Consider the following 17,500-nt stretch of genomic DNA (forward strand, 5'->3'; position numbering starts at 1 on the left):
TGCAGTCTAGTACGCATTCATTCACACATATATATACCTTCATACACTAACACACCTTCGTAAATATATACACCTGTATACACATACACACGAATGCACACGTACATCTTCACACAAATATCATGCACACACACACACACCTTTACACATGCGCACGCCTTTCACACGCACAAACCTTCACATACCTTCACACACAAACACACACATACTAACACACACTGACACTTGCATACACATATCCACATATGCACACACATACATTACTATACACACACATCTTCATCTTCATACACACACCCCTACAAAGAGTGTACATCTACCATCTTCCTCATATCATCCAGAGAGAGAGAGAGAGAGAGAGGAAGAAAGAAAGAGAGAGAGAGAGAGAGAAAGAGAGTCAGAGAGAGAAGAGGGAGGGAGAGATAGTCAGAGAGAGAGGAAGAGTGAGGGAGAGAGAGTGAGAGTGTAATGCATATTCATATACATACACATACACGCACACAAACACACACCATAAACAAAGAAATGGACCTCCGTCGATTTCGACGATAAGCAGTTCAGTTTTTCATCCAAATACCTACACACACACCTTAACATGCATATACACGCATATCGATACACACGCGAGCACACACCTACAGACGTGCGTACATACATACATACACACACGCGCAGTCTTTAACTCAACGTGTAAGTGGACGAGTATTCCACAGACACGGGTATCCTTAATGATGATTCTCAGGTAAATGCTGTGTGAGTCTGTGTGAATAAGTGTGTGTGTGTGTGTGAGAGTGAGTATGTGTGTATGTGTGTGTGCGTGTGTGTGCGTGTGTGTGTGTGTGTGTGTGTGTGTGTGTGTATGTGATAGAGGAAGGGCTTCTACTAACATGTTCAATCCCTTTATGTAGGGGCTTCCACACGACTTCCGCTACCCTTATTTCACTCGACACCGAAATTAATCTTTTTATCTTTTGCTTGTTTCAAGTCATTGCACTGTGGCCATGCTGGAGCACCGCCTTGAAAAATTTTAGTCGACCAAACCTAACCCAGTACCCATTTTTAAAATTTGATCAGTCTCTTTTTGTCGAACTTCTAAGTGACGAGAACGTAAAAACATCGACACAGCTTTGTCAAGTGGTGGCGAAGTACAAACACAAAGCCACACACACATATGCATATGCATATATATATATATATATATATATATATATATATACATATATATATTTATGTATATGTTATATATATTTATATATATATTATATATATATATGTATGTATGTATGTATATATACATCGGTCTATCTATCTATCTATCTATCTATCTGCCATGCATCTTTCAGTTTCCCTCTACCGAATCCACTCACAAGATGTTAATCAGCCGGAGGCTTATTGTATGAGACACTCTCCCAAGCAGTCACACAGTGGAACTGAACCCGGAAGCATGTAGCCGGGAAGCAAACATCTTACCACACAGCCACACCTGTTAAGGTAAAAAAAAAAAAATATATATATATATATATGAGTCCAAGGATGTCATGCAATGGAATCGATCTTGAACCCTTGCGATTGGAAACAACGTGACAGACAAATTGACAGAAACACTTAAATAATAATAAAAAAAAAAACACAGACACCTTCGTATGCACACCTGTGTACACGCATTTATAAAACCTCCAAAACACACATACACACACATACTCACACACATGCACACACATATTTTCATATAACTACACACTTTCACATCTACATACAGACATACTTACCTGTGAACTCACCGACACGCACACGTACGCATAACAGCACATACACACACACCGAAGCTTATAGAACCTCCTTCATATAACCACACACACACACACACATGCACACACTCACACATATGCATACACATATAACCTTCATGTCTACACACACGTCCTACCCACACTATTTAAGCACGTGCTGGTACGTACACGCCCACACAGCTCCATTGACGCGCTCACTACCATACAACACTACATACACATACACACACGCACATGGAGACACACACATACACTTTCGCACATTCACATGCAGATACACACGCATACAGTTTCACGCCTACACGTTCACACGCACACACATATGTACATATACGACGACACATCTTCGCACACATTCTAAGCAGCTCAACCTACGCACTTACACATGAACACATACACACATTGGTACATATAAAACTATAGAAGTACACACTTACACACACACACACACACACACACACACACACACACACACACACACACACACACACACACACGCGCGCGCGCACACGCACATACACATATATATATTTATATGCACACACACATATGCATACATACATACACCCGTACACATCTTTACACCTACGCACCAACACACAATCACACAAACATACACACAGTCACAGATATATTCCCACAACTATGCACGCAGAGAAGCCACACAACCTACACACTAACACACGAACACAAACACACTAATACATATAAAGCCACAGAAGTACACATTTCCGTGTACATACGCACGCGCCTCGCACACTATCACACATTATCTCTAATACACAAACGCACTAACATACAATCTCTCACAAATGCATATATACATGCATACAGCATACACACGTACATATACATACACACCTACACATATAGAGCCATCCATGAACTCACATTCATATACATACACACGCACACATTCACACCTTCGCGAGCCAGTGAGTGGGTATTTACGTGGTCAGTGGAATTTTCAGAAATAGCAGCCAAGTGTCCTTCAAATCACACTCGCTGACGCATTGCAAAGGGAGGATCGAACTGGGTGATGTCGTCCTCAATAAACAATACTTAGTGGGGGAAAGAATGGGTTGGTCATGGCCAGAACGCCTTTGACAATTGGCTTGGACTGACGAGGACGACTTGGGGGTGGTGGGGTTAAGCAACCACCACCACCACCACTGCCACCATAACGACCACTAAAACGACAACCATAATCATCATCACCATCATCATCAGCTGCAGCAGCAGCAGTAGTAGCACCCCCACCCCACCCCAACCCCCATCACCGTTACCACCACACAACTACAACCTCAACCACATGAACAACGATAAATATTTTGACAGATTTGACATAGTGTGTAACAAGATTTTTCCCTTTGTATTACAGGTACAATCAATCAGGGGGATTCCATGCAGTTTCCATCTATCCAGATAGCGTTTGAGTTCCGATCTCACCAGAGTTGATATTGTCTTTTATCTTTCATCCTTTCGAGGTCGATAAATTAAGTACCAGTTACACACTGGGGGGGGGGGGGGGGGGGGTCAATGTAATTGACTAGTCCCCCTCCCCCTAAATTTCAGGCCTTGTGCTTTAGTAGAAAGGATTATTATAAAAGGGCAGTACATTGACAATTGTTAGTGTTGGACAATACTTGGCGTTATTTGTTTTGGTTCTTTACGTTCTGAGTTCTAATCCCGCCGAGGTCGACTTTGGCTTTCAATCTTTGGATGTTGATAAAATAAAGTACCGGCTAAGTACTTCAGTCGACGGCATCAACTAAGCCCCTTTTCTCAATTTCAGGTCTAGATGCTATTAAGCGCGGCGGCTTGGGAGAATCGTTAGAGCATTGGGGAAAATGCTCTGTAACATTTGGGCTGGCCCTTTACGCTCTGTGTTCAAACCCCGCCTACATCAACTTTGTATTTCAGCCTTTCGGTTCCAATGAGAAAACCTGCAGATTAGAACTGTTCCTTTGACCCCAAATTCCAGGCCTCTTGTCTACGTCAGAGCAGTTATTATAACTGAGTTCAAATCCTGTCGAGGGCAACTTTACTTTTCGTTCCTTCGGGGCCCATAAAATAAAGTACCAATCAAACACTAAGGGCAGTATACTCGACTAACCCCTTCCCTGCAACTCTGAAGTCTTGTATCTATTTTAGAAACAATTACAGAATAGCAAATGAATGGCAAAATCAGTAGAGCACCGGTTTTATAAAATGCGTTGACGTATCTTTTATTTTTTACTTCATTCAGTCATTGGACTACGGTCATGCTGGAGCATATCCTTGAAGGGTCTTGTCGAAAAATCGACCCTAGTAGTTATTTTTGAGCATTATTCTATCTGTTTCTCTTTCTACCGCTCTGTTACGGGGTGCAAACAAACCAGCACCGGTTGTCAGGTGGTTGTGGGTTACAAGCACACACACACACACAGTTATCCGGCGAGCTTCTTTCAGATTCCGTCCAAAAATCTACTCCTAAAACTTTGGTCAGCTCGGGGGTTGTTGTAGAAAACATTTGTCCATAGTGAAGCGCAGTGGGGCTGAACCCAAGACCACATGGTCAGGAAGTAAGCTTCTTAACCACACAGCCATGCTTACGTCTCTGCGAGTGCGTTTTGATTTTGATTTCTGCCATTGTCAAATCTTCCCTTTATCCTTGGCACTCTACGCTGATGCATTATGGAGGGGGTTTGTCCCTCCTAGATCGATGCTATAAGTATCAGTTATAAATTGGTAGCAAGGGCATCCAGCCGTTGAAACCATGCCAAAATAGACTGCGTAGCATGGAGCAGTCATCTGCCTAGCTGACTCCTGTCGAACCGTCCAACTCATGCCAGCATGGAAAGCGGACGTATGATGATGATGATTATGAGGATGATGATGATGATGATGATTTCATACTACATGCGATTACTTGTTTATTCTTGACCCTCAGTTGCAGCAGCAGCAGCAGCAGCAGCAGCAGTAGTATGGTAGTAGTAGTAGTAGTAGTAGTAGTAGTAGTAGTAGTAATAGTACGAGGAATATTTGTAGTAGTTGCAGTATTATTATTATTATCATCATCATCATCATCATCATCATCATTATTATTATTATTATTATTATTATTATTAGTAGTAGTAGTAGTAGTAGTAGTAGTTAATGTTGCAGTATTTGCAATAGAGAAACTAATGTTAGTAATGTTAGTAGAAGTAGTTGTACAAATGGTTGTTGCGGTGATAGTACATGTAGTAGTAGTAGTAGGTGTTGCAGTATTTGCAAAACAGAGACTAATGGCAGTAATGTTAGTAGTGGTAGTTGCAATGGTAGTAGTAGTAGTAGTAGTAGTAGTAGTAGTAGTAGTAGTAGTAGTAGTAGTAATAGTAGTAGTAGTAGTAGTAGTAGTAGTAGTAGTAGTAGTAGTAATGGTAGTAGTGGTGGTGCTGGTGCTGGAGAAGAGGGAGTAACGGTAGTAGTGCTAATAGTATTTACTGCTGTAGTTATGTTAGTAGTAGCAGCCCCTATTAACTACAGCATAACAACGAGGGCGGCTGTACGCAGTCGTTCGAACAGTTAGAAATAGCAGCTAAATGTCTCTCAAATCACACCTAACCATCTTAAAATTACATAAATAAAGGATCGATTCGAGTAATGTGGTGCTGGTTCTCCTGAAAACAGTCGATGGTCACAGCTGGAATAGTTTTCTTCATAGGTTTGCGTGCACTACGAGGGTTGACCTAGCGCTAAACAGCAAGATCTGCAATAAAAAGAACAGCAGCAACAATAATAATAATGGTTTCGTATTTTGGCACAAGGCCAGCAATTTTGGTGGAGAAGTAAGTCGATTACATCGACCCCAGTGTTCAACTGGTACTTATTTTATCGAGGCACGAAGGGATGAAAGGCGAAGTCGATCTCGGTGAATTTGTTCTCAGAGCGTAAAGACGGACGAAATACCGCTAAGCATTTCGTTCGGCGTGCTAACAGTTCTTATTTCTTTATTGCCCACAAGGGGCTAAACATAGAAGAGACAAACAAAGATAGACAAAGGGATTAACTCGATTACATAGACACCAGTGCATAACTGGTACTTAATTTATCGACTCCAAAAGGATGAAAGGCAAAGTCGACCTCGGTGGAATTTGAACTCAGAACGTAACGGCAGACGAAATACTGCTAAGCATTTCGCCCGGCGTGCTAACGTTTCTGCCAGCTCGCCGCCTTTAATAATAATGATAATAATAATAATCCATTTTACTTAAGGTACAAGACCTAAAATTTTGAGGAAGGGGACTAGTCGATTACTTAATTTATCGAACCCAAAAGGATGAAAAGCAAAGTCGACCTCGGCGGATTTTGAACTCAGAACGTAACGGCAGACGAAATACTGCTAAGCATTTCGCCCGGCGTGCTAACGTTTCTGCCAGCTCGCCGCCTTTAATAATAATGATAATAATAATAATCCATTTTACTTAAGGTACAAGACCTAAAATTTTGAGGAAGGGGACTAGTCGATTACTTAATTTATCGAACCCAAAAGGATGAAAAGCAAAGTCGACCTCGGCGGATTTTGAACTCAGAACGTAAAGACAGAAAAAATACAGCTAAGCATTTTGCCCGGCGTGCTAACGATTCTGCCAGCTCGCCGCCTTTAATAATAATAAACCGTTCCAATTTTGGCACAAGGCTGGCAATTTTGTGGGGGAGGGCGACGTCGATTATATCTACTCTAGTACCCAACTGGTATCCCTTCCAGGGATTTATGAAATATAAGTTAAGAACTGAAGGCTGTAAAATTGCCAACAAGAGTTTATTAATCCCTCAGCTTTCAACAGCTTTCAAGGTGACAAGTGACGGTGCTAAACTAAGCTTCAGATAAAGCCTATCACCCAAATTGACCACGCTGAGATCTGAGCTCAGATCATAAAGCGTCCTATCTGAGGCTCTAATGATGTCACCAGTCCACTGTCCAAGACTGATACTTTGTTTATCCCCGAATAGATGAAAAGCAAAAGTTAACATCAACCGAATTTGAATTCATAATGGAAAGAGCTGGAATAAACCCCACAAAATTTTCCATCCTACGCTCTAACGTATTTGCCAATTTTCCGCTTACAGTTGCAGTGCTTTGCCTTCTGAGCTCAAATTTCATTAAGGTCAGTTCCGGATTTCCTCCTTTCAGGGGTCTAAAACTTAAATTACAAACCAAATGCCGGATCGATAGTATGAACTTTACCCGCCCCCGCCGCCCCAAATTTCGGGCCCTGTGCTTTTGTAAGCAGCCATCATAAAGAATGACAAAGGTGTGGGAGCCAAAAGATCGTCATGCAGTATTCAGTTACGATCTTTTACATTCTACATTCAAAATCCACCATGGCCAATTTTAACCTTCCAGGTATTTAAGAAATATTTACCTGTTAAGTACTGGAGGTTGTGAAATTAGCAACACTCCAGGAGGTTATTAAAATCTTTCTACTATAGGCACAAGTCCTGGGATCTTGGGTGAGTGAATTACTTCGATTCCAATGCTCAACCATCACTTATTTTATCGATACCGAAAGAGATGAAAGGTAAAGTCGACGTTGGAAGAATTTGAACGTGAAGAGCTGGTAGAAATGCCAATAAACATTTTGGCTGAGACGCTAAGGATTCTGACAGAATGTCACCTTTTAGAATAATCCTTTTTACTGTCGATATTGAGCCTGAGATTTGGGGGAGGGGGCTAGTCGACTACATCGACTTTGATGCTTGATTGGTTCTTTTGATACTTGTTTTATCGAATCCTAAAGGAATAGTCGACCTCAGCAGAAATTGAACTCAGAACGTAAAGCCGGTGGAAATGCCGCTAAGCATTTTGTTCGACGTGCTAACGATTCTGTCAGCTCGCCTCCTTAGAAGTTTATTAAACTGACAACATCCAAAATTCGTTATTTCATTCTAGTGTCAGTAACTGTTTAACAAAATTGATAGAGCGTCCGAGAAATTGCGTCCTTTTGCATTTCGAGTTCAAATCCCACTGGCCTCAGTTCTGTGTTTCATTCGTACGGAGTCGATAAAATAAATATTTCATTGATACCCGAAAGGATGAAAGGTAAAGTTGACCTCGGTTAGATTTGAAATCAGAACGTAAAAAAAGCTGGAAAAACCATCACTAAGATTTTTTTTGTGAGACGTTTTAACGAATCTGCGAGCTCACCGTTTTACTCCTTCGTCAAACTAATATAGTTTAAAAGCATAATGAAAAAATGGAGAAAATTGAAAAGAATAAACCGAAGCTAAAATAAAGGGATGGGTACCATTTGTTTACTTTTAGCTCTGTAGAAATTCACATAATGCAGATATAAAATATGAACAACACTATGTATTTTAGCTACATTGATATTCACTTTCCTGCTACCCTATAAAAATAGACGAAGAAGGACAATTAATATACGTCATTAAATACATTATTTATTAATTTTTTTCTCAAGGGTACCATTCTCTTTGCTTTAGCCTAAGCCGATTCAATTAAACTTTTAACATACTGAAAAAATTTCGAAAACTTAATCCTTTTGTTACTAATATTTCTGTTGAAATACACTGCCCGTGTTTCAATTAATTTTTGATAATAATGAATTCATTAAAATAATATTGTTGCTATTAAGTTGTTTTTGAATTAAGGTGTTTTGAATATAAATTAACATGAATCTGTGATGGAAGTTTTTTTTATATTTAAATCACTTTAAAACAGGAAGTTTGTATCATCGAACCAGAGATGGTCTCTGCTAGGTGGTACCAAGATTTGACCAATAGGATTGTTTTCACTTATGTTTAGTTAGTAGTGATTAGTCAGTAGATGGTAGTGGGGATTTAACAGGACGGGGAAGGAACTATGTCACGAGCTCTCCTCTCCCTACCATCCCTACTGCAAATAAGAACACTGCTTTCAAATCTTGGTACAAGGCCAGAAATTTCGGGGGAGGTGGTACTTCGATAACTTCGACATTAGTACTCAACTGGTACTTATTTTATCGACCTTGAAAGGATGAATGGCAAAAATCAAACTCGGCGGAATTTGAACTCAGAACGTAAAGACATCGCTAAGCATTTTTCCCGGCATGCCAACGATTCTGCTAGCTCGTCGCCTTGGACACAAAGAAGAATATTAGCAAACTTCAGGCCTTATTGAATCCTATTTGGAATAACCTTTGAGCAAAATTAAAATCTTTCTACTATAGGTTCAAGGTCTGAAATTTTGCGGGGAAGGGCTGGTGGATTACATCGACTCCAGTACTCATCTCTTACTCTATATTATCGACCCCGAAGCTGTGAAAGGCAAAGTCAACCTCAGCCGTATTGGAACCTAGGATGTAAAGAGTCGGAAGAAATGCCGTTAAGTATTTTGTCCGACGTGCTAACGATTCTGTTTTAAAATCCAAGATGATTTTGTCTCCCTTTCAACAGAAATGTATGGCTGTATGTAAGGCGGTGAGCTGGCAGAAACGTTATCATGCCGGGCGAAATGTTTAGCAGTATTTCGTCTGCCGTTACGTTCTGAGTTCAAATTCGCCGAGGTCGATTTTGCCTTTCATCCTTTCGGGGTCGATAAATGAAGTACCAGTTACTCACTGGGTCGATGTAATCGAGTTAATCCCTTTGTCTGTCCTTGTTTGTCCCCTCTATGTTTAGCTCCTTGTGGGCTATAAAGAAATAAGAAATGTACGGCTATATAAAGGATCCATACTCTAACTCTTCTATTTATCCCAAGGAGATGATTTTAAGAACTTTGTGTGCAGTAGCCTGGTCATTGCCTCAATATGAGATTTACTGTCGTGTCCCTGGGCAAGTTCCAGATTTCTAAGAAACAAGAGCATCCTGCCTTTCATAGGAAATCAATAAATATATTGTTGCAAATGTCAACTTCCTGTATGAGTGAACAAAATTTTTTTCTTAAAGTATCGAGAGCAGAGACAGAAATAGTTACCTTTCAAATGAAAATTAAATCTGCGTGTGTTTATCAAAAGTTCGACTCTGAGTATTTGTAAACGAAAAAGACAAGTACAGGTTTCTCATTACGAAATCAAATTTCAATATCTAAATTGGCTTCAAAAATAATATTGCTTTATTTATCTTATGCTAGTTTTTTTCAAGATTGTCAATAAAGGATTAAGTTATTGTAGAAGCTGTTATGCTTTCGTTCTGTTTATATGCGCTATATCAAGTTGTTAGTTATAATTATTTTTTCTGAATATAAAAGTGTGATTTATATTTTTCGTGTGAATGAAATCCTCTTTATGTGGTTTCTCGAATAAGCAGTTTGATCTTATTTTGTTATTATTTGGAATGTCAATAAACTTGAGAAAGATTTAAGCTATTTATTTATTTACTTAAAACCTGTTCTCAGAAAAATATATTATGTTTGTCTTATGGAAATTAATTTTACGAAAGAAAAAAAGATTAGTAAATTAATTTTACATAAGGGAGAAAGATTAGTAAATTATATATAATATTAGCAATCTCTATTTCATATTTGGAGCAAATGCAACATGGAAAACCAAATTAACTGTAGTATTCGTTCTGAGATAGTATCTTTTGTTGATGTGTTTAAAAGCATAGAAATATAATGATAGTTGGCGAAAATCGTCCAGCATGGCTAAATGCGCATTTCTGCCTCCTTGAGCTTCGTCAATAGTAATTTCGTCCCCTGGCAACCGCATTCTAAGATGAAACCTACCTTTACTGATATAGTAAAACAGAGATCGAAAAATCGCTGATACCGCAATTAGCCAGCAGGTTGGAAAAAAGGGTGACAGATGGAGTATTAGTTTAGATATGATGGACAGATGACTGTTTTAAACAAGCACTATTTCTGTCACCCATTACGAATGTATAATATTAATTTTATGTTGAGGATCCTTGAATACGAAATGTATTTCAAAGGGTAAAATTTTTGGGAGATATTGCTATGAGAAAGCAACATGGAAGCTTTTGTACACTATTCTAAATAAAAAAACAAATGGGATGGTCACGGTTGGTACGTCTTTGATTATAGATCAGCTTGATCAGGGCCAAACAATAACCATATCAGCAACAGTTATTATTATTCTGAAGCGCCACTAGGAAACCTAAGATTAGTCGAATTGCTTGAAATAATAGCCTTGTGCTCTTGAGGCTACACCCTATTATATTATAAAAGTTGAGAGAGAGAGATAGATAGATAGATAGATAGAGATAGATAGATAGATAGAGAGATAGATAGATAGATAGATAGAGAGAGAGAGAGAGAGAGAGAGCGAGAGAGAGAGAGAAAGAGAGAGAGAGAGAGAAAGAGAGAGAGAGAACGAAAGGAAAACCGAAAGAAACGAAGAAAGAGAAGGAGTAAGGCAGATGGAGAAATGTAGAGGAAAGACTTCTTTTTTCTCTTTCCAATCTAAGGCGAGTGATAGACGAATATCTGATGATGGCTTGACTAATCTTAGGAACGATGGTGACAGCCGATGAACTTTGAACGAAATCGTAGAAAGGATTAACTGATGGGAAAAGTGAATTTGATATAATGTAAAAAGTAAAACAAAAACACACTCAAATCACACTAGTTTTCAGGGAAATGTCTGAATTTTTAGTGAAACCAAGACAACAGAGGATGAAATATCTGTGTCTGACAGGAATATTATTCCAGGATCGTTTGCTACAGAGAGGTGATAGGACGGTGAGGGAGGATCTGAGCCGAAGCAAATCAACCGATATTGATGTAAGGGTTGATACATACATACATGCATGCATGTATGCATACATACATACATAATACATACATAGGTACGCACGTACTTACATACATACATACATACATACATACATACATACATACGTACGTACATACATACATACATACGAGGTAGGTACTGAAAAGTTCCTGGTTTTAAGGGTGTCACGAAAGGCTTGGTTGGAGGCCGAACTTCCCGAGTTCTTTTACAGGGTTTAGAAAAACTGAAGGACCGATGCCATAACAGTGTGAATCTGAGAGGGAAATATGTTGAATAAAATCATAATTATCTGATCCTCCTGTATTTTCTTTTACCCAACACACACACACACACACACACATACACACGCGCACGTACACACACCCACACATACGCACGAACAGATACACACACGCACGCACATACACACACACACACATACACTCGTTTTTAATAGACAAGATCAAAGGCCACCCTGTTTATCGAAAATGACTATCTTGTGTGTCCTTCCGCCTTTAAGACTACAGTGTATGACATGAGGGAGATTCAACTGTGATTTTATGGCAGTTCGAGGGACCACACTGAAATTTTTTTGGTGGCTCGTGCAAAAGTCATTTTAGAATATAGCCGGCCAAAATCATTTTAGAATACAGCCGGCCAAAATACAATCTGATCAACAGAATTTGTAATAATGTGTCACAAAGATGTTGAAATATAAGAGTTCCATCTGAAGAAAATTTACATCACTGAGAATCTGGAATGTCCGTTGATGAGAGGAAGAGCTGAATTCCAGGTTTGAAATAAATGTTTTTATTGCCAAATGTGTTTATATCTTTTTAATGTGTATATAAATACTGATTTAAAATTTTGGCACAAAGACAGCAATTTTCGGGGACAGATACTTTGTTTTATCGACCTCGAGACGATGAAAAGCAAGGTCAACTTCGGCGGAATTTGAACTAAAAACGTAAAGACGAATGAAATGCTATTAAGCATTTTGACCAGTGTGCCAACGATTCTGCCAACTAGCTGCCTTAATCTGTTTATAAATATTGGCTTCCAATTTTGGCACCAGGGCAGCAATTTCGGGGGATGGGCTAAGTCGATTCCATGGACCTCAGTATTCAACTGGTGTTTATTTTATCGATCCCTAAGGGACGATAGACAAAGTCGACCTTTGCGGAATTTGAACTCAGAACGTAAAGACGGTTGAAACGCCGCTATGCCCGGCGTACTAACGTTTCTGCCCGTTCGCCGTCATATTGTGTTTATAAATATTAACGGATGAAATACTCCATCTTAATATATAAATCTGAAGTTGTGTGTCTGTGTGAAGCCTTTTTGAATGTTTATAGAAATCCACATTTTCCACTTTTTCGTAATTTTTTTTCCATCAATGGAATTTTCTCGATGTGAACTTTCCAGTGCAGTAATTAGATTTTTAAAATTCCGTTTACTTTGTGCGATTTAAGGGAGATTTGGCTGTTGTTTCTAGCAACTTTTATATTTCATCCCTTCTACCTGGAACGCCATTCTTACACACGCGCTCAACATAAAAATATAGAGAGTAAGAGTTAAAGAGGGAGAGGGAGAGAGAGAGAAAGTGATACATACAACGTTATAGATTAAACTTTCATCTCAGTGTTCTTTACCTATTTTTCATAACATAGATACGTAAAAACACACACAACCACACATACATGACCTGTGACAACAACATACACATTGCTCTCAATCTCTATTCATTTCTCCCCCTCTTCCTCTCTCGCTCTCTCAAACGTATACACGTGCAAGTAAACACAATCATTCACATCGTGGTATATTTACAAAACATTGATGGCATAACTACAGAGTTGTATCCCCCAACTTTGGAAGGTCATAACTTTCATAAAAATGAATATTTTTTTAATGAAAATTTCTATGCATATATTATTTATTATGTAGATTCCAAATATACAAAAATTTTCGGTGAAAGTGTTTTGGAAGGGGGTGGGGTACAATATTCGGAAATTCCACTTAAATTCCTCTTAACTTCCAGGAAAATGAATATTTTTTCATGAAATTTTGTACAAATGTACCTTGATGTATGTACATTTCAAGCATGTAGGAATTTTGAAAGAAACAACTGCAGGTTATTTTTGAGAAGTGTTCCCCACTCTATTATGTGCTTATGTGCATCCTTAGATTTCTAATGAAGTAATAGGCAGTGAAGAGAAGCAGTCATAAGAAAACTTTTAACTACCCCTATTCCTTTCTCTCCCCCTCTCTACCTCTTCCTCTCTCGCTCTCTCAAAAGCATACACGTGCAAGTACACAATCATTCAGTAAAATATAACTCATGTTCGTCAATGTTTTGTAAATTTACCACGATTTTCACTAGGGTGTTAGGGTTAGAGTTTTAGGGTCAGGGTTAGGGTTTAGGATTAATGTTACGGTTACGTTTTTTAGGGTCAGGGTTAGGGCTAGGGTTAGGGTTTAGGGTTAGTGTTAGGGTTAGTGTTAGGATAAGGTTTAGGATTAGGGTTGGGTAATCATGCGGGTGTTAATCTGAAAAATTACAGATATGTGAAAAGTACCGACCCTGCCATCTATTATAACTTTTGTTGTTCTGTTTAATATATACATAGATTATGCCTCCAAAGAAGAGAGTTTGCTGGGGAAAGACAGCAACCGGTTTAAAATGACAGCCACAGACTGCAGCAATTCACCACATTCCAGTAGCTACTTTGAACATAATGCAAAATGGTGCATCAACACCTTCTGCCCAATCTGATAGAATTCTGGCAAAACTGTTTAGCAACAGATCGCCAGCAATTGCTTCATCACAAATTGCCATCCTAGCTCCTGTGAAAAGGGATTACCCTGCTATGTATAATCAGGGCAGCGCAAAACAGCCTTCAGACTTTCCCTATTAATTTCATCGTCTTTTAAATTATGAACATATTTACATCATAAGGGTTTTTTCGTTGTAAGGCTTTCTTTTTTAGTTGATTTTCAGCTAGCAAGACTTATCGTAGATAGCATAATGAGTTACACCCGGACAAGGTCGGATTATACTGCTAGTGACCTATAAACGAAAGCTCTTCTGACGAGATTATTACAATATCAAGATTAAGAAAATGCTTCTAGGGAAAAATTAATAGAGATTATTCACAACTCTCTTTATACATAACAAACCTAACAGAACATGGAGAATTAAACACTAAAAATAAGTAACTAAACAAACTGGGGCAAGTCGCTTAAAAAGACAGCCAAATTGAAAAAATAAACATTCTTCTTGCTAGGTGAAACAGTAACATATCAGGTTAGCATATAATAATAGGTAGTCTTAAATCGATATGCGAGATATCTCTTTTGTTCAAATATCTCATTTTACAATCTTACATGAACGCTTAATCCAATTGTGCGGAAAGATAAAACTAAAATAGTTGAAGTTATGTATCTGACTTATAGATAGGAAAGTATAATATAACTGCTCGTATAATAAAAGACGTTGATGATTCGGCGAAGGAGTTTCTACGTGGTCGCTGCCTCGCGATACCAAATTTACCTGAAACCACCGACCTTAAAATTGGTAAAATGTAATGGTTAAATGTAATACTAAATAAATTTTGTTTGAAAATGAAAAAGAAAAAAGAATGATCATATCTTCAACGAGGTCTTTGAATATGAATCTGCCGGATCAAATCTGACTTGCGACTAAACGACCGTACTACCAAAAGCAAACGTTGTATAACAACTAGCTAGATGTGTGTGCACGTGTGCGCGTGTGTGTGTGTGTGTGTGTGTGTATGTGTGTGTGGGTGTGCCCGCGTATAAAAGTTAATACGTGTTTCAGTATGTGTGATTATGCGGTGTAAAGACGGCGTTGATATATTTGTGCAATCAGCATGGGATAACAGGCATACATCTTTTATAACATTCCATTGTAAATCACCAGAGCAAAACAAAAACAACAACAACAACAATAGCACTCCTACCACCAGCACCAACACCACCACCACAGCAACAACAACAACGAACATCAATAAATGCAGCAAAAAGAATACAATAACATGTGCAACAAACGAATACAAAAATAAATTAAATTTGAGATAGAGACTGGCACATTATAACGTGGATCCTAGCTGCCTAGGTTCGTCAGGATGTGTTTACTCGGAATGTCTTATACGAGAGTAAGCGATTCAATGCACCACAAGAACACTCTTATTGATATATAATAAAAGTTACTCATATAATTATCTGTTTTATTTGTTTCCAGTCATTGGACTGCGGCCTTACTGTGAAATCACCTTGAAGGGTTTAGTCGGATCGACCAACCTTTGAACTTATTATTAAGTTTGATGCTTACTTGCTTGTTCCACCATTGTATTTGCTGAACAACTAAGTTACAAGGAGAATCCAGGAAAGAATACTTGAAATTTCTGATTAAAAAACTGCAAATTCCTTTTTTACGTCTCGATGCGCTGGAGAGCATTTGCCTCAATTCTTGTGATTAGTTATTAATTCTGAAAGACTATCGCAAACATTTGTTAACACTTTGTTTAAGCGTTTGCTACACAGCTGTGAGACTATTCTAAATCCGATCTAAGATGTCATCGATCCAGTATCTTTTCCTTCGACTACCCCTCTCATAGTGGGTACCTCACGTTGTTGGCTCTTTTTTGCAATGTTAGTGCAGATAATGAAAAAAGGAATATATTTGGTATTTTGTTCTCTTTACGGAACCACTCTTTACTTTTTTTATGTTCAAACCAACTGATTCATACAAACTTTCACCATCGCCATAGCCATAGCTCAAAGGCATAGGCGTTAGTTTAATTTATTTAGAGCAGGGAAGGGCAGCTTTTCGTCAACTGGGGTCCGCATCGTACCATTTCCAAGTGGGACAGGACTACATGATAAAACACATATGCATGAAGTATTACTTGGCCACTTTACACTGAATTTTTTTTTTTTTTGCAGTTCTTCCTAATTTTATTTGTCTTAGTGTGGAAGTTTACAATAAGGTGGCATCTCTTTCATTTAATGATGATTACTAGTTTCAATAAATTATAGTTTAAAATATCGAGTTAACAAAAAGAACAAGAAAATTCATTGATATTTTACAAAAGAACAAATTTCATTATCTGTATCAATGAGATTTTTGCGCAATCACATTCTTTACCATATTTTCAATATTAGGAAGAATTTGAGATATCGCTACTCTTAGGTTATGTTGCAAATTAGTAATCTAGAAACTCGTCGAGGGCTGCACAACATGGCGAGAGCAGCAGGTTGCCCATGCATACTTAAGAATACAACTCTTACAGCTTTTCTCAGCAATACCTCATATAACTGATCTGGCTAGTTGTTATTTAGTTAAAAGCTTAACTCAGTTGACCTCAATATCTTCGTGAAATACGTATATAATTTGATCGGCTTCGCTCTCCGTCGGTTATGACGACGAGTGTTCTAGTTGATACGATCAACCGAACGGCCTGCTCGTGAAATTAACGTGCGAGTGGATGAGTATTTCACAGGCACGCGTCGTAACCTTAACCTAGTTGTCCGGGAGATCCAGCGTGACACAGAGTGTGACAAGACTGACACTCCGAAATACAGGTGCAACTCATTTTCTCCAGCAACGAAAAATATTGTGTTTGGCTCAAGGACGCAACGCATCACCCGGGGATCGAATTCACAAGACTACGACCACTAAAGCACGTAATTAGAGGATCAGAAACTGCTGCGTTAATCTTAACATTGAAGGTAAATACTTGTGAGCTGAAGATGCTGCTGTACTCCATCTTCGAATACAAGAGTTGATGTCTCAACAGGCGGCGAAGCAACTCTGCCGATGTTTGGAGAAAGAAAAGGAGACAGTACGTAAGTGGACCAATGACTGAGGCACATTTGCGATTGAACATATCAACCACTTAAGCTACACTGCATAAGAAATGTAATCTAGGGTGTACCTGCTGTAGCAGCAACCTGGTCTCAAATATGAACATTACCTAACTGATGATCAAC

This window comes from Octopus bimaculoides, chromosome 4 (assembly GCF_046866305.1).
Source record: "Octopus bimaculoides isolate indiv1 chromosome 4, ASM4686630v1, whole genome shotgun sequence".
Lineage (NCBI taxonomy): Eukaryota > Metazoa > Mollusca > Cephalopoda > Octopoda > Octopodidae > Octopus > Octopus bimaculoides.